General features: G+C 42.0%; 1 protein-coding gene and 1 long non-coding RNA gene across 3 annotated transcripts in view; both read right to left on the bottom strand.

Annotated features, from left to right (window-relative positions):
• LOC308309441 (uncharacterized protein) overlaps window positions 1-23,561 on the bottom strand; it is a 50,598-nt gene that overhangs the window by 4,953 nt on the left and 22,084 nt on the right. The window contains exons 1-3 of one of the 2 annotated variants that reach the window (XM_080755285.1): window positions 21,279-21,305; window positions 21,107-21,170; window positions 11,737-11,864 (exon numbers count right to left, since the gene is read on the bottom strand). The exons of the other annotated variant lie outside the window; for it this stretch is intronic. The gene's annotated coding sequence lies outside the window, so the exon portion shown is untranslated. Of the gene's footprint in view, window positions 1-11,736; window positions 11,865-21,106; window positions 21,171-21,278; window positions 21,306-23,561 lie in introns of those variants that run through there. 2 annotated transcript variants of the gene reach the window in all.
• Window positions 22,743-23,308, bottom strand: LOC308309484. Its single transcript, XR_013963412.1, has 2 exons — window positions 23,126-23,308; window positions 22,743-22,956 (listed from the first exon to the last, which is right to left on the bottom strand). It is a non-coding gene; the product is annotated as an uncharacterized lncRNA (long non-coding RNA).

Consider the following 23,561-nt stretch of genomic DNA (forward strand, 5'->3'; position numbering starts at 1 on the left):
TATTAGTACTTTTGTTGCAAACCCACCTCACCTTTATACGTCATTTCACGAGAGGGCAAGGTATACTTCAGAAAAAAACTAATCTACAAAGTAACAACGTGTCACGTCACAACCTGTTGATGGGTTGTAAATCAGCTCTTATTTAGCATTTTAACAGCCTCCTATTAGGGAGTATAATAAATCATAGGTGTAATATATATCCATCTAGCTCAAAAACTGATTGTAATAAGTTACACTATATGTAGTTACCGGGGAAAGCAATACTATTATGGTAATATCTTACTGCCTATAACACTGATGGGGTGCTACTTTAACTCAAGAGTTTGTACAAATCTACGTTATAGCCAAATAATTCGGTTACATTTCCTACAAACTTCAAGTATACAAATGTATACTGTAAATGAGCACTGTACATTAACGTACGTTAGGCCTTAAACTTCATTACTTAGCTTGTAATGTACAACATGAGTACTGTACAAACATTGTTTGTCTTAATTCTGTGTTATGAATAATTGAAGAATATTGATGTAGTGTTTCCTTGTAAATGTTCATTATCTCAATTTGGGAGAAAAACAACATTTGTCTGAGCTTGTATAATAGAATTGAGAGCAGCAAAAATTGTATATTGATTAGTGTAATAACAATTATACTAATGCACCTCATGCATTAGTACAGTATATGAACCAAATTACATTGGCTTAAAGAAAATGCATTTTCCCCCATGGTGTTTGTTCCTTGACATTTTAACAGTAACACAAAGGTTTAGGAACACATTCCAAATTTCCAATTAAGGCACACAATCACAACCAGAAGACGTACAGTATAACATATACAGTATAGTTTACACCACAAAAGGTAATAATCCATTATTATTTATTACCCCTTTTCATTGTACAGTCCCATGTTTTAGCTCCACAGAATTTGGTCAGGATCTGCCGTAGTGAAATAATATCTGTGCCAATCTGTCAGCATGTACTGTAGGCTGGTATATCTTCACTCCTCCTGATGGATATTTCTACATGAAGCACTGAGGTCTACCCTGCAACTGAACAGCTCAGAGCCTCCTCCTCCTCCTATAAATTCCACCCTAGCAGCTGTGTCTGTGTCGTTATCATCATCCTTGAAGCCTGAAACCCAAGACAGCCAGGCCGTCCACGCCCCAGCCAGATACCCCCACTTTTTTTTACCAGACCACATACCACACCTATGATTGTCACTCTACATTCTGGCTTGAGTGGGGGGTGGGAGAGCATTTCCGCCAGTGTGTTGGGAAATATAATGATGAGACTCATAGGAATAGACTATTATGTGACAACCAGGTATAGTCTGGTGACCACCGGAGAGACGGGTGACAGCCGGAATGTAGACGGCACCCGGGTGAGCAGTATGGGTTAGCGCCCCATCCTGTGTCCTCCGTGAGTGAGGAGGTGAGAAGTGTGGGTTAGCGCCCCCAGCCTGTGTCCTCCGTGAGTGAGGAGGTGAGCAGTGTGGGTTAGCGCCCCAGCCTGTGTCCTCCGTGAGGAGGTGAGCAGTGTGGGTTAGCGCTCCCAGCCTGTGTCCTCCGTGAGGAGGAAGCCCAACAAACCCTCGGTGAGGCCTTTGGGAGGGCCATGCAAGCAGCAAGCGGAACCGCAGCACCATGACCCTGCGGAACCATTGCCCACCACTCCTGGATGAACTGTCTGGTGCTGGGACTCTGGTGCAACGCACAGGTCCTCTCTCTACTCCTGGTGAGAGCAGGAGTGGACCTGGTGAGACGTAAGAGGGGCCCGGACAGGAGACAACCCACAGAGCCTAGTCCCTCCATGTGCCAGAAGCGTACCTCCCAGCCCTGGCAGAGTAGTTCTGGAGTAGTTCCAACGGATTGTGTGCCCCTGGTTTGTCCCTAGTGGGACTGATTGAGGGTATACGCTACTGGGACGGAAGTCGGGACTTGATCACTCCCGGCTGGGTCGCCTGAGTGAGGGGTGTGATGTTGAGAGACCCGAAACCCCGTTGACCTCAGGATACATCACTGAGGATACGTCCCAGGTGCATCCATGCCATGCTATGAGAAACGTAATAATTAGTATAGCTTAAATGTTAATTGTGAAACCTCATTGCTTTCATAATGGACTTTTAGAACCCATGGTTGGACCATATATACAGTATGTGTGGAGAGAAAATGTTGAATTAAAAAAGAAACACAAAACTATGAGTTAGTAGGAATATATCTCAAAATAATGACTTGCTCGAAATGACAGTATCTCAGAATAATGAGAAACTTCATCAACTGTAACATTTTTGAAATAGTCATTAATTTGAGATATATACGTAGGTCAAACTGCTAGGTTATTATCTTTAGCTGGTAAAAGTCATTCTTTTGTAGAAGGTTTTTCTCATTATGTTGAGATACTAGGCTTTACAGTAAGTCATCATTTTGAGATGGTACTGTAGGCTCATTGGCTCAAGTCAAAATACTAAGTCATTAATAATATTGGAGGCGGTTATAATCGGTTAAAATGACTTTCAGGATCTTCAATTCTTCATCACACTGATGTCTGATGTCACCATTACATTGCTGCTGTGTGTGGGTGTGTGTGGCGCATGCGCGTGCGTGCGTGCGTGTGTGTGTGTGTGTGCGTGCATGCAGCATTGTGAGCTTGTAGATCTGCTATTTTCAAATGGCCGCAATGTACAGTATATCGGGCTGGTGTGGTTAATGTTTTGTAATAATCAAAATCTACAAAGTAACAAACTAAAGTTTTCACACGAATGTACAATGGAGTAAAAGTACAATATTTGGATCAGAGACATAGTGGAGTAGAACTACGTATAGTATTGGAAATTGTAGATACTCAAGTACAAATACTTTCCACCATTGACTATATAGCCCATTCTGACCGGGCACCCATTTTGGTGTTGGCATCATGTTATGCTTTAGCTATTGAAAAATAGCAGATCTACAAGCTCATAGCGCGCCACCGAGTGAAGAACGAAGAACGACTGACATTTTTAGAATCTGATCTCAGGTCAGAATGGGTTAATCAGACCAGTGTGTGTCCAGTGGAAACCTCGTATGAATCTGATCTCAGGTCAGAATGGGATAGTATAGACATAGCATGTGACAGAATCCATCATTATGCCGGACACATGGTTAGCGCTAGCAGCAACGTTAGCGGACACATGGTTAGCGCTAGCAGCAACGTTAGCCGTCTGTCACCAGTTCACACGCGACACCGCAGGGGTCCAGGGGTCCGTTACGCTGCGACCCGACCCTGTCAACTCCCCCACACACATCTCTAGCTCTGCCCGGGCCCAGGGGCAGCATGCAGACTGACCTCATGCCTCCTTCCATGAATGAGGAGTCCAAGCTGCTTCTTTTCACCTGACAGGGGGGGGGGGGGGGGGGGGGGGGCTCTCCTGAGCTCCTGTCGGATTTGTTTGAGTAATCTTGGCTCCTCCCTTGCTCTCTGAAACCTGCTCATCCATGATGCTTAAAAGACTCTGTAACTGCACTTCGGCTGAAGGGAGCCATTGCAATGATCTGTATCTCTGCAAAACAGTTATATGTTTGATTATTACCAGATACATCTTCACTTATAGGGGAAGGTGCCAGGGGTGAGGGGGAGATGGTAGAGAGTGGGTTTAACCACCTGGTGTCGAACTGTGACTGGCCTTCAAGTGATCTGCATTAAGTCAACAACACACAGCACAGACAATGGGGCTGGCCAGAATTACACTGACTTTTAACCTATACTCACCAATACAAAGGCTGTTATTAGAAAGCCTATACTTTTCTTAGTGGACGCACTCTGAGCCCCCCCCCCCCCCCCCCCACCACACGTATAACTAAAAGTTTGTATTGGTGAGTAAAAAGTTCTTTATATTTATTTAACAATAACAGAGGATCAGAGGCTGGTCTGCATTTCCTGCGAGGTCAGGAAGACAACATAGTCCAATGGCAGCAATTGCATTAGGGCTATGAATGATGGACCAGAGCTCAAATCTACACTCAAGGAATCATTGACAGTTGTATATTAAAATCAGGTGAAGCCAAAACTCACCAGGCAAAACGGCTCCTTTTTTATACTGGCTGGCAAAGGCCTGTGTAGGCTATAATGAATCCAACCAGAGAGTGTGGAGGTTTGATCAGGTTTCTAATTATCCAATTATGAAGCACTTTAAGGGTTCTCTTCCTTCCTCTCTCACCATCAGAATAATCAATGAGACCCAAACTCTTCGCCGGCAGCTTTCTTTTTGTCACATGCGTGGCCTTGGCAGCTTTCGGCCGTTCCCACGTTCACCCCTAAGGCATTTAGTTAACGTTGGCTTGTAAAACCTGGTCATTTCGTGGGGGGTCAAGGGTTTGGGGCCGTGCCAAACATGGATTTCACGAGAGGTTTCGGGGAGAAAATACATTCCACCCACTAATGGAGTCGGCCCGGAGAACTTCACCCGGAGAACTTCACCCAATAAAAAAAAAGGTTAACTGCCTCCCCCTGGCCAGCCGGGGCGCCTGATGGAGGGGAAAGGAACTGGTTGGAATAACGTGTTCCTTCCACGCGCTATACGTCCAACCAGGGAAACTCCCCCCTGTCAGGTATAAAGGAGACACTTGGAAACTCAGGCATGAAGGAAGCATGAGTTCAAGTCCGTTGCTCTCCCCTTGTCCCCCATATATGGGGACTAGGTTGCTCTCCCCTTGTCCCCCATATATGGGGACTAGGTTGGTCTCCCCTTGTCCCCCATATATGGGGACTAGGTTGGTGGAGGGTGTGTAGAGCCCAGGATCACATTAGATGATTGACACAGGGGTGAAAAATGGGTTACAAAATCGTGGGATAAAAATAAAATAAATTAATAAAAAAAGGTTTTCTCTGATCACTTTCTCTTTATGTTCATGATAAATTACCAGGCCTATTCTTTGTTGTGATTTATTACTTTGTATAAAGTTTTTAACACATTTTTGGCGGGAACCCCTTTTGGTGTTTTAAGCATTATTATGTTATGCTTTAGCTGTTGGAAAATAGCAGATCTACAAGCTCATAGCGCTGCACTAACTTGTAGGTCTGCTATATTTTTGAAAGATCGTGAAAATGTGGCGCAAATCTTATGAAATATGAATGAATGTCAGGATTTAGAAGGCATTTGTAGAATCGTCCTCAGGTCTAAATGGGTTAAATAATAAATAAAATAAAGATGTATTTGTACAGCACCTTTCATGACATGAAATGCAGCTCAAAGTGCAGAGCAATGGAGAAAAAAGAAAAGCAAGGCATGAACATTAAAAAAAACACAAGAGCAGTAATGCAATACAGTGAGGACATGAATAACAAAAAATAAAAGATCAATAAATTAAAAGCAATGTTGTAGAAGTGGGTCTTGAGCTGTGCTTTAAAAATGTCTACAGAGGCTGCCTGTAGACATTTTTTGTCATAAATAGGCTCTGCTCTTTGAGATGGAGCCAGAAACCCATGAAATGCAGTATAGAGAGAACAGGGCCGAGCATCTTCCACAAACAGCCCGGACACCTTCAGAGGAGCTGACATCACCTTCAGAGGAGCTGACATCCCTGATGAAGGAGCATAGAATAGCGGGCCACAGTTAGATGGTGACTCGTCGTGCTGACGGCTGCTGAAAATAAAATGCCACTGCATTTATTTTAGGTCAAAAGAACTTGAGTAGCAAGCAAGGTTTTTTGGCGCTGCACTGTGTTGACATGGACATTAAGGGCTACGCTGCCTTGCATGAAGGGCCCTTTGTCTAAAGACACTGTGTTGACATGGACATTAAGGGCTACGCTGCCTTGCATGAAGGGCCCTTTGTCTAAAGACACTGTGTTGACATGGACATTAAGGGCTACGCTGCCTTGCATGAAGGGCCCTTTGTCTAAAGACACTGTGTTGACATGGACATTAAGGGCTACGCTGCCTTGCATGAAGGGCCCTTTGTCTAAAGACACTGTGTTGACATGGACATTAAGGGCTACGCTGCCTTGCATGAAGGGCCCTTTGTCTAAAGACACTGTGTTGACATGGACATTAAGGGCTACACTGCCTTGCATGAAGGGCCCTTTGTCTAAAGACACTGTGTTGACATGGACATTAAGGGCTACGCTGCCTTGCATGAAGGGCCCTTTGTCTAAAGACACAATTCTTCCTCGGCAGACAAATGATAAAGAACCTTGAAACCTTGAAGATGTTGAAAATTGACTTCTTGAGGAAATTAACTTATTTAGACCTGAGGATTGATTCTTCTAAATCCTGACAGTTTTATGATAAATGTTTCTATGTAAGTGGTTCTCAAACAGTTCCATGATTGTCAAGGACTCCCAGAAATATTTGTAATTGGCCGCCGACCCCCATCGGAAAATATGTAGTTTGCAGGGACCCTCCCAGAAGCAAAGATTTTAGTTAAAAACGTTCACTCTGAAAGAATATTAAAAGATCTGTTGCCAAATTTTCACGATTTTTCAAAAATAGCAGACCTGCAAGCTCATAGATCGCCACTCGGTGGCGCGCTATGAGCTTGTAGATCTGCTACAAGCTGTAAAGCTGATTGGCGCTTTTCATATAGATTCACACACACATTCATACACCGATTGCGGCGGAAGCCTTGCAAGGTATACCAACCAGCACATCGGGAGCAATTTGGGGGTTCAGTGTCTTCTTGCCCAAGGACACTTTGACATGTAGACAGGAGGAGGAGGAGCCGGGATTCGAACCGCCGACCCATGAATCATTGGACGACCTGCTCTACAGTATGTGCTGTGTGTGACTGTGTGTCACCTTCATCTATCCCCTGATCCTGACAAATGAGCATGAAAGAAAACACTGGACATCTCATGGCATCAAGAATGCAGGCACAGAACATCCTCAGAACGTTTTGCCAGTGCAAGTAAGACAATCCCATGGGCTCAGAGAACTGAAGAGCCTTTTATATATGTGCTAAAATGCAACAGGTATTCAAGCAGTCCTTTCCTCTGGAAAGGCAACGGACTGGGATATGCCTCTCAAATAGGCTGATCTGTTGACGCATAGAGCTGGACAATAAGGACAAGACAATGTTATTTCAATCAGCTAGGATTATCTCAGTCAGCCTTAAAACACATTTTGACCTTCTAAAAATGTCTTCTACATCCTGATAGTTTTCTGAAAAAGCTATGTTTCTATGTCAGTCGCCACTCGGTGGCGCGCTATGAGCTTGTAGATATTTTTCAATAAATAGTTAAAGCATAACATAATGCTAACACCAAAAGGGGTTAATTGTCAAGAAAACCCCCACATCTTTGCCAGTATAGTCTGTGGTGGACAGTAAGTGCAAACTTGAGTACATTTTTAAGTATAAGTACTTTACTTGAGTATTTGTAATTTAAGATACTTTGGACGCCCTAATGTGAAGCGTGGTGAGCTTGAGTAGCAGTTATTTTCATTCACTAGTTTGAAGATTTCAGGAAAATCTTTTCCTGCCGAAAAGTCTCAATTTTGATACAGCAATGCGTTGATTGATAATTAAGAAGAAATTTTCTTTTCTTTTGAGTAACCTTACAAGCAAGTCCTCAAGTACTTTTAAACTCAACTTTGACTTTGTAATTGAGTGATATTTGAGTTTTTACCAGGAGTATACATATCTACTACAGTAATAATAATAAAACTTTATTTGTATAGCACCTTTCATGACATGAAATGCAGCTCAAAGTGCTTTACAGAGCAATGGAGAAAGAAAAGAAAAGCAATGCAACAACATTAAGAACAAGCAGTAATGCAATACAGTGAGGACATGAATAACAAAAAAATAAAAATAAAAGATCAATTAAAAGCAATGTTGTAGAAGTGGGTCTTGAGCTGAGCTTTAAAAATGTCTACAGAGGCTGTAGACTTTGAGTAATTTGTAGTCTCTAGTCTCTCTCTCATACCAGAAGACCTTATATTCCTGCCTGACAACCACCGTGTCAGTGACATCCTAGCTTGAGCGCAGCTGTCATGTCACTGTCCGAGAACGTGACCATAAATCACAACAATAATAAAGCATGTAACCGATACGGGAGGGCCGTTAAAACAGTGTGTCGGACACAACGTGGGAGAGCATCATTATATTCTCTATAAATTCTAGGAGGATATGTTCCATTTGCACGGTAGTCTTCTAACACATACCCCGTCACGGCCAACCTGCGCACCATGGGGTGACAGCCAGGGCCTTCTGCACAGCTGCCCCTGATGGACGTAGTGTTGGGTGCTTGCACATATGCACACATGGCATCAACGCATGGTGTTGTGTGCAGGCACACTACACTTTGTTCTTCTTTTTTATCATTCATTCATTTTTTAAGAGCCTGCCCTGCAGGGACTACAGATGAAATTTAGCTTCGGCTAACTCTGGCCCATTTACATTGATGTGAAAACTGACATGTTGATTAATGAGCTTTGTCCCTGTCAAATAAATAAATAAATAAATAAATGAACTGTGGAATGCTCTCCCTGCACAGCTGAGAGCGCCATACAGTCAATGGACTGCTTCAAGAGAGGACTTTTAACCCATTCTGACCTGAGATCAGATTCGTACGAGGTTTCCACTGGACACACACTGATCTGATGAACCCATTTAGACCTGAGATCAGATTCTAAAAAATGTCAGTCGTTCTTCGATTTTTCAAAAAATAGCAGACCTACAAGCTCATAGCGCGCCACTCGGTGGCGCGCTATGAGCTTGTAGATCTGCTGTTTTTCAATAGCTAAAGCATAACATGATGCTGAACACCAAAATGGGTGCCCGGTCAGAATGGGTTAATAAGGCCTTCCCCCAAACCCACTGACTTTATTCCCTTTTTTCCCATTTTACCTATTGCCTCATATTTTTGCCTAATGGCACTTTGAGATCCCGAGGAATGTAAAGTGCATTATAAATAAAAATCCATTATTATTATTATTATTATGTGCTTGCAACCGGTGTTGTGAGGAGTCATATATATATATTTATATAGGGACGGGCTGGGAAAACAAAGTGTTATACTTATTATATTTTGCCAAAACGTTTTGTTTATTGTCATGATTTGTCGGGAGCCGCTTTGTTTCCGAGGCTTAAAGGTCTTAAAAAATATATACTTTATAAAACCTCTATGGATAAATTAATGGGGAATTCGGTGCCCTCTGAAAGGGGGCTCTATAGAGTCTTTGGGCTCTTTCGTCCACCGCTAAACCCCTTATCCCTAAACTTCTTTGCCTTTCTTTTTTTTACTATTTGTAAAAACATTTTTTCAATAGTTCAACTATAGCCGATCTACATTGACACGTTGTGAGCTTGTAGACTGGCCATTATAACTATTAAAAAATGTTTTGCAAAATAGTAAAAAAAAACAAACAGGCAAAGAAGTTTAGGGATAAGGGGTTTAGCGGTGACGAAAATGGAGACCTTTGTGTCTCCGCTGGTTATCAAATTATTGGCTTATAGGAAGGGTGTATAATTGACACTAAATATGTTTTGGGGTGAACTACCGGTACTCCGTTATATTAACACTCTTTTACAGTACTGGCAGCTATAATGACTAAATGATGTTCACATAATTATTAGTCAGTTGAACTCTGGAGTCTGCACCACCAACGCATATGTCACCATATTTATTTTTACCTTAAATGCCACCGAACATATTGCGTACAGTATGAGTCAGGGCCACCCAAACGGGTCTCGACTTAAGTAACTGTAGTTAGTCATCATCATAATGTCTCCAAGCAGGCCTCCACAAAAATGCAGTAGTGCGACCAACTGTTTGCATTGAAAGATTAAAGAAGCAATATTGAGAGTATGGCTGAGAGCAGCAGCCATAGGCTGATTTATAATGTGTTGACAGACAGAGCATACATTTAACTAGAAAATAAAGTAGAAAGCCAGAGCATAAGTTTACGATTGAAGTAAAGTGTTTAATAGAGTAAAAGTTCTGCACATTATTGTATCCAGTGTCACTTGAAGACTATGTTGTTCTAGTCCAAAGTTGTCATTGTAAAGTACAGAGGGAATCAGTTTATTAATTAATCATGTTGACTCATTGTTATACCTAATTCACAGACCTTGTAACGGATGTGCTTATTCTGTATATGTACAGGTTTATCTGTATCACATATTAATTTAAGCCTATACGTCCAATTCTTCTGACCCAGTGTACTGTATTTTACCCAATTGAGCTCTATAGACGTCTGCAATGTATTTGTAATGTTAAAGTAGGCAATGTAGCGTTGCAGTTGCAGACCATGATATTGATATTTCATGATATAAAGTGAAAGCAGTCTGACAACTAACAACTGACAACTGCCAATAATTGCCAATAATTGCTCTGTGATTGACAAGCCTGTTATTACTGTAGGCCAAATGTCAGAGTACAAATGCTATAACTTTGTGAGTCACTGAGTGAGTGCTGTCAGTCAGTCAGTCAGTCAGTCAGCCAGCCAGCCAGCCAGCCAGTCAGTCAGCCAGCCAGCCAGCCAGCCAGTCAGCCAGTCAGCCAGCCAGTCAGCCAGCCAGCCAGCCAGCCAGCCAGCCAGTCAGCCAGTCAGCCAGCCAGCCAGCCAGCCAGCCAGCCAGCCAGCCAGCCCACCCATCAGTCTGTCTATTGGACTATAGCCCTTTTCAGGTCCAACCAAAAATCAGAGAAGTGCAGGTTGGTTCCCCTTGATAAAGTTTGAATATCATTCACATCATGCTCTTTTATCCTTATTTTCTCTCAGACTTCTCCTTGCAACAACAGCTCAGTCACAACAACAAAAGAAGAAAGAAGAACTATTATATTATATATTATAATATATATATATATTATATTGCTATTTTCATTTCGATATACTTTTCTTGAAATTAAAATTTTCGATTTTTCGATGCAGTTACTATAAGCCATGAGTGGGATTATTAAGTGCTTCAAAAGTGCGAGTCACACATCTACAGTCATAAAGATGTTTTGCTGTGGTAGATCCACATCTGTATGCCAAGTGTTTTTCCTACTATTGTTTTTTATTGTTTTATTGACCCGTTATTTTCTTCATGCTTTATTATATCTGATGTCTTGATGTTTTGTTGTTTTTATGTTTTTATGATTACTGTTTTATAACCCGTCTGTAAAGGACTTTGTAACTATATGTTTGGAAAGGTGCTATACAAAGAAAATTCATTCATTCATTCATTCATCTACAGTCATAAAGATGTTTTGCTGTGGTACAGTAGATCCACATCTACAGTCATAAAGATGTTTTGCTGTGGTAGATCCACATCTACAGTCATAAAGATGTTTTGCTGTGGTAGATCCACATCTACAGTCATAAAGATGTTTTGCTGTGGTAGATCCACATCTACAGTCATAAAGATGTTTTGCTGTGGTAGATCCACATCTACAGTCATAAAGATGTTTTGCTGTGGTACAATAGATCCACATCTACAGGGATCCTCGGGGGTCTTGGAAAGGACTTTGGTATTAAAGAATTATTATTATTAAGAATTTATTATCATCGTTAATTAAACCACGTTCCTTTTGGGAGACCCTCAGGTTTATCTGGAGACATGTGGAGTTTATGTTGATGTTAATTATTAAAAGGACCACTTTTCAACCTATCTTCATATAATAGGTCCTTACTAATAATCATGATAAAATGGCACGATTTTTTTCCTACTCAGTCTGTGTCTCATAGGAGGGCTGTGGGCAGTTTAGAAACTGTCTTCCAGTGACATCATCATTAGGCAGATACATTTTTAAATAAAAAATGTTTAGATTTTCATTACCGTGAGAACGATGGCTTCCATTTTCGCGTTGCAACTTTTCAGGACTAGAAAGCCTGCAGTTTCTATTAGCTTGGATTCCCCATCGATGATGTCACTGGAAGACGGTTTCTGAACTGCCCACAGCCCTCCTATGAGACACAGACAGAGTAGGAAAAGAAATTGCGCCATTTATTCATGATTATTATATGAAGCTAGGTTGAAAAGTGGTGAAGTGGTCCTTTAAATTATCAACTCAACACAAGCTGATATGGTGGTATAAATATTCATATTATCTTGCGGTGGTGACAGGAAGAAGGAAATAAGATTACATGGTACATTTAATCCTACCGACCATGTAATTAATATCTAGACCTGCAAAAACAATAACACAGAGACGGTAGATTGGACACAGCAGGAGCTTTTGGAGAGAGAGAGAGAGAGGTAATGAAAAAGCTGGCGAGAGTATATCTTACAGTCATAAAAACCACAGAACAAATGAAGCTATCTCTGGTGAGCCGTTTTAAAAAGGGAGAAGCAGACATCGTTAACTGCATATAATCCATCTAGGCCTGACGTCGAAATTTAAAAAAAAACTCATGTTTCCATATCAGTGGTTCTCAATATTTCATGTCAAGGACCCCAACAATTATATGTAATATGCCGCCGACCCCCATCTGAAAATATGTTGTTCCAGAGACCTTCCCCAGAAGCACAGGTTTGAGTTTAAAACGTTCAGCCTGAAAGAATATGTATTCAAAGATTTGTGCCTCATTTCCACGGTTTTTCAAAAATAGCAGACCTACAAGCTCGTAGCGCGCCACTCGGTGGTGCGCTATGAGCTTGTAGATCTGCCATTTTTCAATAGCTAAATTATAACAATGTTTAAAACATCAAAAGGGGTTCCCGCCCAAAATGGGATAATCCGACTGAATCTGTGTGTCCATCGGGGAGATAGATGAGACCGTTTTGTTTTTCTCCTCGACGGATAAACTTGGCTAAGTAGAAAATAACAATATTCCGGATCTCTGCTTTTCAGCTTCATCGGTCGTTAGTTACGCTTCCGTGCAAATCATCGGAAATCAGCTGTCGGGGGAAATTAAACCTGAGGTATATTGAACAACGGTTTGTGCACAAACTTTTCCCTGGTTAGGTTATAGCAGCCGTTTGTTCTTCTGACTGAGACAGCTAAAGAACTTAACAATAACAATTCAGCCACGTTATATTTGCTGAGGGAGTTTACAGCGGCATTCATCGCGACAGTTAACAAACATCCCCCCCGGCCCGGGCACTAAACCAGATCTCAGGGAGCTATAATAACATCTGCTTACGGCCAAGCTATACCAGGCTTTTCTTGCGCGTTTACTCTAAACGCACGGAGAGTAAACGCGCGGACCGTGCGTGCGTAAGCCAAATGCCCCGGCTACACCAGATCTGTGGCGTGCGGCAGGTTTGTGCGGGACCTTCCGGGAGGATATAAAGATACGCGCGCATGGGGGCATCGTACGCACGTAAAAAAATTAGAACCGATCCTATTTTTAGAGCACGCGTAGGATGGCCCGCGGTATCCGTGCGTCTGGTGTAGCCTGGTATCATTGACATTATATTGGTCCTATCCAAACGCACTGTTGTACGTGCGCAGTAAACGCATACGCAAGGGCGCAAAATTGCCTGGTGTAGCTTGGCCGTCACTTAAAAACTAGCACCTGGAGGCATTGAGTGCATTGTTGTTTTTTTATTTTTTATGTTTTATGTATTTTATGTTTTGGGCAAAATATCAGTCAAAACATTGGTATAATAGGCACGCTTTAACCCATTCTGACCTGAGATCAGATTCATACGAGGTTTCCACTGGACACACACTGGTCTGATGAACCCATTCTGACCTGAGATCAGATTCTAAAAAATGTCAAGTCGTTCTTCGATTTTTCAAAAATAGCAGACCTACAAGCTCGTAGCGCGCCACTCGGTGGCGCGCTATGAGCTTGTAGATCTGCTATTTTTCAATAGCTAAAGCATAACATGATGCCGACACCAAAATGGGTGCCCGGCCAGAATGGGATAATATCCCTCTCCAAAATCAGGATCGACATCGGGCTCAAGAATCTGTCCATCGGTCACGTTCCAAAAGTCTGGCTACTTATCCTCACCCGTCTCACAAGACTATGGCCTCTAGTGGTGATGTCATCCAGGCAGCGGTCAGTCAGTGCCAACCCTGGGTCATGTTTAACTTTAACGTTAATGTGGTCTGTCCTTTAACCCAGCAGCACATCAGCATGCGCTGGAGTGTGTAGGCCTATACAGTACAGTACAGTACAGTACAAAGCCGTCAGCCTGAGGATATTACTGAGGCCTGTTTTCTGCGCTCTCTGTGGATCTGATTACTATTATTAACACATACGGGAACCCCTTTTGGTGTTTTAAGCGTTATACATTACACTTTAGCTATTGAAAAATAGAAGATCTACAAGCTTGTAGATCTTGTAGGTCTGCTATTTTTTGAAAAGTCATGAAAATGTGGTGCAAATCTTTGAATATAGCCTATATTCTTTCAGAGCGAACATTTTTAATTAAAATATTGGCTTCTGGGGGGGTCCCTGGAACAACATATTTTGAGATGGGGGGGGGTCCGTGGCCCAATAGAGATAATTCTGGGGGTCCCTTGACATGGAAAAGGTTGAGCACAACTGACATAGAAACATGGGGTTTTCAGAAAACTATTAGGATTTACAGTAGAAGCCTTTTTTTAAATCGACATCAGTCCAAACTGGATTAATGCAGAAGGAATTATACGGAGGGTTGGTATACTCTCATAAACTATACAAACCAATCATAGCCAGAAACAGAAAGCTGAAATAATGCTGTGGATTTATCTAACCAGAAGCCCTGCAGTTAGTAGTCACCACCATGCAGCTGAGAGCAAGAACACTCAGCAGCCATTATGATGCAAATTGGCAATCGATCATTATCTCCCACTGACTTCCTAGACCTAGACGACGTCGTCGCTTTCGGTAAAAGTCAATGTCCGTCCCACTCCCACACACCCCCCATGTGTGAGCCTGCTCTCTGCCCCACAGGGTCCCATGTGTGAGCCTGCTCTCTGCCCCACACACCCCCCATGTGTGAGCCTGCTCTCTGCCCCACACACCCCCCATGTGTGAGCCTGCTTTCTGCCCCACACACCCCCCATGTGTGAGCCTGCTCTCTGCCCCACACACCCCCCATGTGTGAGCCTGCTTTCTGCCCCACACACCCCCCATGTGTGAGCCTGCTCTCTGCCCCACACACCCCCCATGTGTGAGCCTGCTCTCTGCCCCACACACCCCCCATGTGTGAGCCTGCTCTCTGCCCCACACACCCCCCATGTGTGAGCCTGCTTTCTGCCCCACACACCCCCCATGTGTGAGCCTGCTCTCTGCCCCACACACCCCCCATGTGTGAGCCTGCTCTCTGCAGCTCTCTGCAGGGCCGTTCCTTTCACCGACACTGAAATAATAATAAGGCTTTTGGTGAATTTATATAGAGCTACAGTTCTGTTGTTGAAAGACAGAAGGAGGAGGAGGATGATGGAGTCATACAGTATGAGGGCATCACGAGGGCAACACCTACACGTCTAGCTCATCTGTACCTCTCCATCACAGCAGGATAATTGTACTTCCTCTGTACGTACATACAGTGTCAAGGGGAAAGCGTCATAAAATAAAATAAACTCTGAACATTATGAAAGACACTGCCCACCCCGCTCACTCACTGTTTGAACTGTTGCCATCAGGCAGACGTACGCTACAGAGTGATCAAGTCCAAGACCAACAGATTCAGTAACAGCTTCTATCCCACAGCGGTATAGTTGCACTCAACGCTGCTAAAAAATGATCTGTTGCTGCGACACATTTTAGTTTTCTCTGCTGTCTTAAGTGCAATAAGGGTTTGTTGTGCGAGAACATCTGAAATTACATACAAAGGGAGTCTACCAACGCGCCTCAAGCCTAAAACGGCTGATCCGGTGCTTCACAGGTGCAGGGACAGCTGAAATGACATGTTTGTGCATTAGTGCTGCTGGGGTTGTGCAATAACAAGAAGTCATGTGTGTTTTGTTTTAGCTTGTACAGTATGTTGTTTTTTGTGATATGATGCACTGATTGGTTGGCACTTTTAATTTCGTTGTACTGTACACGTTGCAATGACAAATAAAGATCTATCTATCTATCAGATGGAAAACGTTTACGGGGGTAGTACTGTAACAATCCTCATGTGTCTAAGGAGGAGCTCTTCAGCGTCCTCCAGTCAAGTGGAGTTGCGTAATGGTTATGGTAATCCAACGTCGGTCCTCAGATGCAAATTCAAGAGGACGGCTGTATCCCTGTTTCAAGAGGACGGCTGAGGTCAAATGTACAGTATAGAAACACAATCACTCCTAAAAGGGACACTACACCCCTTTTGCAACCAGATCTTATTTTAACCCATTTTGGGCGGGAACCCCTTTTGGTGTTAGCATTATGTTATGCTTTAGCATAACATAATGTAGATCTGCTATTTTTGAAATATCGTGAAAATGTGTTGCAAAAAACCCCCAGGAAAGTGTCTCTTGTCTCCCAAACCTCATTAAATAGTTGCAAAAGGGGTGAAGTTTCCCTTTTAACTTGACTTCTGCCAGCCTTCCCAAACATGGGGCCCACGACCCATTTTGGGTCACTTTTTATGGGTATAGGCAAGTAAATTATATGATATAGTACTTTGTCAGTTCACACTGAAATGTGTCTTGCGAACCAGCAGCCAAGTATGCAGAACACATATACACACATTAGACATAACACAAAGAACAAGACAATTTACTATACATAAAGACAAGAGCAATGTCCACCTCCTAGAATCCCAGATTACCCTGTAGCTACTGTACTACAACTCCTGATTAAGCCTCAAATATCAATCAATATTCCACATCCACATCGTCCGGGTTGGACAGGAGGCAACAGAACCCGGCCAGCTGGGACCGAGTCCAGAACCCCCTGCTGTTGTGGACAGATGGAGTCTGAAAGACCACAGATGCCATTCATGTCATATCTTTAATATGAAAGAAAGAAAAACCTGAATAAGAAACTAAACAGAACAGAACATTACATAAAAGGGCTGGTGTTTTGAGAGGAGATTTAAAACCCCGTTAAAACTGGGAAAGCAGAGCTGTGCCATTTTAGTTTTTAACCACTTTAACCATTATTTTATACCGTGGCTATTCAAAAAGAGCGTATGTGTGTATGTATGTATGTATATATATATATATATATATATATATATATATACACACACACACACACACACACACATGGGTATCTTATAGTGTAGCGAATCGTGAAGACAAGGCCCATTGCAAGTTCCTGTACTCTGTCGTCAACTCTAAGCCATTCCAACCCATCAAAATGAGCGGGGGTGAGGTGGGTTCTGGGAGTAGCCTGACCAGTTTGTTTTGGGGATTTCTGGAGGGCATTTGAGGTGCGGTGGTACCAGGAGGTCCATGCATAGTCCAGGGAACCTGCATGAGGTCTTCAAAGTATTTTTGCTGACCAAGGAGGAGATCCTGTATAGGAATCTTGTTCTTTGGTTGACCTTTTTGATTACATTGGTAGCCATTTCATTAGTCTCGCGTTCAGAGATTGTGGGAACAGTTGTCTGGCTACAGTACATCTCTCTCTCTAGGTCGTCCTCAGACGAGCCCTCCATCGTCGTTTCCAGTCATCCCGGTTCTCCGTACATCTGGCCAGTTCGTTGGTACTTTGCACTCCTGCATCGCTCTTGAGTACAGCTAATATATGTTAGACGTGATCGATGCCCGTGTGTTGGTTCCCAGAGCACCAGTTTGCTGGCTGGCAGTTCTTGATGCCTTTGGCAGTGTCCTTGGTAATCCCTCATACATGTTAAGTACTGCACGCAGCATTCTGGTGTAGCACCCGTCTAGAGACTTTCTGCAGGGTTGGCTTCAGGGTCTCCAGCATTCACCACATGAGACACAGGTAAGGTTTGCCTCCAGGTATAGGTAATTGTGTCCTTTTCTAATGATAATAATTTTTCACCCACTTTAATTAATTAACCGAGAAGCCGGCGGCTTGGCTGAGATTACTATCTGATCCAAAGAGAACGATTCACTTACTGAGGTGCAGAAACGGCATCAGGTCAGAATGGGTTATAATATAATTACCAACCAAAGTGAAACTCCCACAGGCAGCGTAGAGTATCCCATCGTCATACTAGTAACTCTAGAACAGGGGTGCCCATAAGATCACAAAGGCTGTGCAGGTAGACCACATGGCATGCCCCTAAAATATATCTATCACTTGAATTAAGGTGACTTGATTGATTGATAAAAAAGGGCCTGTGAGCTAAAAACCTACCAATTTCATGTCTCCTCTCTATTTCCAGTTTCAAGTGCATGTCTTATGTAACTATTTCCAGCAATGGGATAATAATTATTTTGGTCATTAGGTCTTGTTGAGCTGGTCATTTTGAAAGTAGCTCTCAGGTCCAAAAAGTGTGGGCACCTCTGCTCTAGAAACACAGGCTATATCTGAGTATCCCATAGTCATATACAGTAGTACCTCTAGAAAACACATGGGCTATAGGTGGTAGCATTCATAAGCCTCATGGGTTTGCCTTCCTGTAGCCATATATATACATTATACAGGGAGCACTGCTGTCTCCCCACAGCAGAGACAGCAGAGGCACGCTCCCTACAAGAATTACTCACTAACGTGAAGAGATTAAAATGGACCATGTGCAACATTACAGTAGTGTGTGTGTGTGTGTGTGTGTGTGTGTGTGTGCGTGTGTACATGTGCGCGTGTATCATGTGCGTGCATGTGTCTGTCTGTGAGCATGAAGTATGCCATGTGTGTCTGTTTCAGTTTGTGTGTGTTGGAGTCCCATGTGTGTTTGTAAACTGTCTTATTGTAAGGTTGCTCATGTGTGAAATCCGTCTCCAATAAAGCACCGCCTCTACAGTTTTCCAGTAAATGAGACGATACGTTTTGCACAGAAGCACCCAGGCTTACGTTTCAACGCTTCTCCATACCACTGAACTAATCGGAATAGGATTTGTTTCTCTCTATGCTCCCACATGAGCACACAGGTAACAGTCTAACAGTAGTCTCACATAGCTAGACAACTCCCTCACTGATATAGTATTGATATCAGCTGTTAACGATATTCCAAACATGCAAACATACCCCGCTTTAATTACTTTTATATGTCCAATGTATTTGTATTTAGTTAATACATTTAACATAACTAAATGCATTTGAAATTAAATACAAAAGGTTACTTTTCAGGATTCCAATTCAATAATAGCAAAAGAATATTCAGGATTTCAATTCAAATATAGATAAAATAGCTGATCTACAAGCTCAAAACGTGTCGCACTGTCGCACGTCTTGTTGCAGCTGCCCTGCTCTCTGTGTCCGAATGGAAAACACCACCACCACAAATAAATTGCATTTGCGTCGTGTAAACAATCTGATGCAGAATACGATCCAAGGGATGTTCACAAGGGCTCTTAATTTAATGTATTTACCCAGTGTAAGACACTGTGAAAAACTGTAACAAAACACCTTTTAAACACAATGATTTATAAACACCATGGATTTATATGAGATGTCCTTTTTGACAGTCACGCTGTCTACCTTTTAAATGTCCGTATTAATGTCACACAACCAAATACACGATGCAATGCAATATATAACTGTACAAACTAAATTACAATGGCATGATGGTAACCACGGCAACGAATGGTGTCTGTTTCCTGTTTCTGCACAAGGAGGGCGAGTGCGTTCCAAAAGGATTTTTTATACCCAGCACCCTAATCAAGTGAACTTGATTCAGCTGGAGGGGCACTTATTCCTGACGAGGGAACACCTCCCGAGAGCACTTCAAGTCAAGGGACTGGTTTCAGAAAGGGGGAAAGAGACTGACTGCCCTGAGAGCAATCAGTGACACTCTGTGTTGTTTCACTGTCTTTGGAAGGGAGGGGGTATTTAGTAAACGCTCATATAGCTTCATGTAGCTTCATGACGAAACATGTTGGGCCCTTCTAGGGGCCACGGCCCTTCCAGGGGCCACGTACTGTGCACACACAGTAGTCTAAGTTTTAAATGGGTGTCCGTGGCCAAAATGTCACGCTGCCGACCCGGAATGTGTGTGTGGATTGGAACCAAGCAGGAGCGCGAACACAAGAATGACTGGATAAAACAACGTTTGAGAGAACCTGTGTGGTTCATTTGCGGAGTCTGCACACAAATATCTATGCAAATAAACTTATGCAAAGGGGGCGGGTGTTGGCTTTCCTATGGTGTACTACTGACTATGTGTCTAATTTTTAAAGCTGCCACACTGCCACTCCCCAGACTAAAGGTGCGCACAATTGCATTCATCCTAGCCTATAAGATAGACTCTCGTAGATGTTTTCATTTAATTGATTCTGTCATTTTCAATCAAATGTCAGAATCGATTAAAGAGTCTAAATCTTAGGCTAGCATACAATCAATTTCGAAGGTATATATAAAACATGCAACACACAACACAACATCTAAGCAATATAATCACCAAAATAAAAAATACAAAACAAACTCACACAACTAAGCCACTTGATTATTTAAATCAAAACAAAACACAAATCATAATCTCATTTTCCACTCTGATTCGTAAATATATGACTCACATATTTTGAGATATATAATGATATGTTGTTTGCACATCTCTTCTTTTCGAAGAGATGTGCAAACATTCTGAAAGGTTGCAACCTGCATGCATGTGCAACTCAACTGGGTGGAGAAGGCAGAAGCCAATGTTGCCGCTTGCCAGAAAAGCATCATTTTTTACATAAACCTACCTGCCACTGAGAGGCTACAGTAAGAGCCTTGATGTAGTGCTTTTGACAGCAGAGAACAGATGATGCGGAAACACAACAGAGAGACGGAACTGAGGAACTAAACGCCACGAGGAGAGATCACGACCACAGCCAAGTGTTCCACATTACATTAGTGAGGAGAGATGTGTCTGGTTGAGCCTTTTCTGCCCTCAAGTGGTGAAAGACTGACACAGCAGGCTCTGAGAGCCCATACAAACTGATTAATCTGGGCAGCTCCTATGCTGATGCAGCCTGACTGACTGACAGACTCACTGGCCCTTTTTCCACCGGTTGGTTGGTTCCCAATGGGAACCGGTTCAGTTCTTTTTGGTTCTTAGTCGAGGAACGGCCAACTCACACACTGAGCAAACACTGGTCTCCCAAGCTTTCCCCTTTCCACTGAGAAACACATTACATTCACAACATTATCAGCAACCTCTATAGTGAGATCAACCTTATAATTTACTTAATGTAGAATTAGAAATACAAAGAAGCAGTACTTACAGACAGTACAAAGACACAGAACCAAGTTGAGTTACTAGTTCAGCTTTCACCTCTTGTTTACAATCTGCAACCATCAACAACATGTATTCTTAATCATCTGGAAATACACTCATACTATACTGCATCAAGAATGTGTTTCTGAAAATATACAAAGAAAGTATTGCAGTTTTACCATCAAGATCTTCTCAAAGAAACCCCACAAACACAGGTTGCTTCTTATTATCCAAGACGTTTTTCAGTGTAACCCTTGACCCCCAGAACATGGCACTCCTAAAGTGACAGTGCCACCTGGTGGATTTACATAGAACTACAGGAACATATGCCACTGGGCTACACATATATTGTTCATGTTTTGTATAGACAAGTGTATCTACAATATTTAATGTCAAGACAATTGCTTTGATTTAACTGTGGATTTCTTTTTCAAGATTATTCCACAATTTTCACAAATGTACACAATTATTCTGTTATAGACGATCTTAAAGCTGACAACAGATCATATCACAATGCATTCTGAAATTGTAGATCGGTTAAATGATTAATTCACAAAGCTCAAATACATCATAATACTAAATATAGGATACAGCAAATCTGCAGGTTAAATTAGCAGCATTATGTTGGTGTGACGTGTTCCACAAAAGCAATAACAGTATCACAATAATAAAACATGTAGGGTCAGATGTAATGAAGCAGAAATATATAATGTAGATAGTGATGCAATGAGGGTAAAACTCCAACAAAAAGTCACCATTACTAATTAGTACATTTAATGACTGGTCAACAACCCATCTAGATTCTAGATACAAGAATGTGTAAATTGGGGAATACTTGGGAGACAATGACAGTTAAAGTGTGTATAGAGCTATCTGCATTTATGTGTGTTATGCTGAGTGGGCCATCTGCATACAAAAATGTACAAAACTGAACCTGTACACTAAAACCAGCTAAGTAGCCTTGTTTAAGTGTCCACCCTGAGACTTTTTCCGTTGCTTGAAGTAGTAATACTACTAATGGACTAAAATAACAAGCACACGCAATGAATGTCTCTCTGAATGTGAATTATCTGGTGTATTATGTGGACATGTAGAATAAAGCTTAATGAAAAGCATATGAGCATATTAATGTGTGTAATCATGTTCCAATCATAGACCTTCATGCATACCATTTAATAATAATATCCAGAACGATACAATCTGGTTTTTTTCTGGCACAAATGTTATGTTCTCTAGTGGTCCAGTTTATCAATACCTACCAAGTGTGGTCTAAAAATACAATTTGCGTGTGAGAACAAGTGTGAACAACCTCTGAAACAGTTAATCTAAATCTACTGCAGGTCAAATGACAGTACAACGAATAAGATTGAGAATGAAATTGAATATTGAGACTTTTATTTCTATCTGAGGCATAATGTTGGTGTGACATGTTCAGTATACACTATAACAGCAGTATGATAATAATAACATTTAGCGTCAGATGTAATGAAGCAAAAAATAAATCATCGTCTGAAAAAATGTAGATATATTGATCATAAAAGATTGGTGAAAAGAATAGGGTCTAACAGACTCCAACACAAAGTCACCACCATACCTTTCGGTTTTAATAATTTCTCTGAAATACGGCAAAAAAGAACAGGTCGTTTAAACAGTATACAAGTTTACTTGTAATTAAAAATGTGAAAAAAATCATCATACAATACTTTTACGTGGATGTGACAAGAGCTTAATGTAGACAGTATATATTACAGTATTTCTGGACTCCCTCTGTCCTTCCTCCTGTGCGCCTCCTGGAGTACATGTTCATTTTTAATCTTCTTCCGGAATTTCTTCACGGCAGCCGCAGCTCTTTTGTCTCTGAAATAAAAATAATTATAATATAAATCAATATTATGTCAACAGTCAATTCTACAGAAAATTATCATTAACGCAATATAGGTTCTCTTTACCGCACAATAATAATAATAAAACTTTATTTGTAAGGAACCGATAGAGAGAACCGAAATTGAATTATTGTAATTGGTACCCGGTACTCGAGCATGTTCGGTTCGGTACCGGATTGGTCCCGAGGTTCGTAGGGTCTGCCGGGTGTAGCGAAGAGGCGTCTTGTAGCTGCAGTACGGCCAATCCTTGATGGTCTAGTGGTTAGGAAGGGGGGGGGGGGGACCCAGGCCAGGCCTGGTTGGCTGACCAGAGGCCTGGCCCGTGTGGGTCCCCGGGGGGGGATGCCTGGGGAAGACAGAGTACACAAGTAAAGTTAAAAAGATCTTTCTTTTATGATACCTAAAAGTATAAAGCATATACATTTTCCAATTTGATAATCCCCAATAAATATAGTTTTGTGAACATACTATTCTTCTAACACAATAGTTTAAAGCCTGTGACGTAAATCACCGTCAAGTTCAAGTGCGCGGTCATGTGCCCGAGACGGAGATTGATAATATATATAGGTTATCTTTACA

This window comes from Protomyctophum bolini, assembly GCF_963924005.1.
Source record: "Protomyctophum bolini genome assembly, chromosome: 22".
Taxonomy (NCBI): Eukaryota; Metazoa; Chordata; class Actinopteri; order Myctophiformes; family Myctophidae; genus Protomyctophum; species Protomyctophum bolini.